Source organism: Canis lupus, chromosome 6 (assembly GCF_048164855.1).
Source record: "Canis lupus baileyi chromosome 6, mCanLup2.hap1, whole genome shotgun sequence".
Taxonomy (NCBI): Eukaryota; Metazoa; Chordata; class Mammalia; order Carnivora; family Canidae; genus Canis; species Canis lupus.
In genome coordinates, this window is record NC_132843.1 from 23,895,954 (window position 1) to 23,897,198 (window position 1,245).

General features: G+C 43.9%; 1 non-coding gene across 1 annotated transcript; it reads right to left on the reverse strand.

The window, feature by feature from the left end:
* Positions 1 to 882: 882 nt before the first annotated feature.
* Positions 883 to 989, reverse strand: LOC140636191 (U6 spliceosomal RNA). Its single transcript, XR_012033492.1, has one exon. It is a non-coding gene; the product is annotated as a U6 spliceosomal RNA (small nuclear RNA).
* Between the last annotated feature and the right edge of the window lie 256 nt (positions 990 to 1,245).

Genomic DNA, 1,245 nt, shown 5'->3' on the forward strand with positions numbered 1-1,245 from the left:
CTTGGAATGCAAAGAAACTTGATTAATATGTATTCCATTCAATATTTCTGCACCCTTAAAATGCATTTCCCCCATCACCTAGTTCAAGTTGGGTTCTGTAATGTGACCACCATAGAGTTCCAAGTGATAATAGACATCAATACCAGAAGTGGGATCATTGTTTCAGATCATCAGAGAAAATGCAGAACTAGCTGAGCTGTGGCTCAGTGGGAGTTGAGGCAGTAGATTCCTGCAGGTAGAGTTAGAAATTTAAGATTGTCTAAGTTATAAAGCAATGGCCAATGCTATATCCTTAAGTTTCTTGGGCTTAAGGCATGTGGTTGTGAAGGGTCAAGCTTTAGAAAACTTAGTAGCAAAATGTCAATGGGTCAGTCTGCCAGTTATCAGTCTATTAATTCTTAAGTTCCAAATGTATTCTTTTTGCTTGTTGTGTGAAAATAGATCTGGGCCCTTAAGTACTTTTCCTTTGCCAGCTGGCACTATACTAGATTTTTCCAACAGATGGCACTGGAGAGAAATTGCAGGAGGAAAGGGGTATTGTTTCCCATTTCTGATGTGCTTGCTTCGCCATAGCGCACAGGGTCAACCCCAGCTTCTGCAGTGCGCAGTGGCCAGCAGCACCCAGCAGATAGCAGCTTGCTCCAAAGTCCCCCTGGTTGGTTTTATAACAAAATGCCTCCATGAGACACATCTCTGTAAACAGCTTTCCCTTGCATCCTAGAGGATGTATTTCCAGCAAGTTCCCCCAGCATGATACCATAGAGACTTCTCTGCCATCCAGTGAACCACGGCTGGGTCCTCTCCAGCAAGGTCAGGATCTCCATCCTACTGGTGGAAGGGCCCTTCTCTGGGTACTCAAGTCTCTTTTAATTTTTTTTTTTTTTTAATATGGAATGCTTCGTGAATTTGCGGGTCATCCTTGTTCAGGGGCCATGCCAATCTTCTCTGTATGGTTCTAATTTTAGTACATGTGCTGCTAAAGTAAGCATTGAAGCCTATATTCTTTAGCCTCCTCTTTACTTATTATACCAATCCCTTATTAGAGTTTTAAAAACTTTATATTAAACTTGCTCTGGATGGGGCATCTGGGTGGCTGAGCTGGTTAAGCATCTGCCTTCAGCTCAGGTCATGATCTTAGGGTCCTGAGATCAAGCCCCACATGGAATGTGGCTCTCCACTCAGCAGAGAGAGTCTGCTGATCCCTCTCCCTCCGCCCCTTCCCTTTCTTGTGTGCTTGCGCTTTCT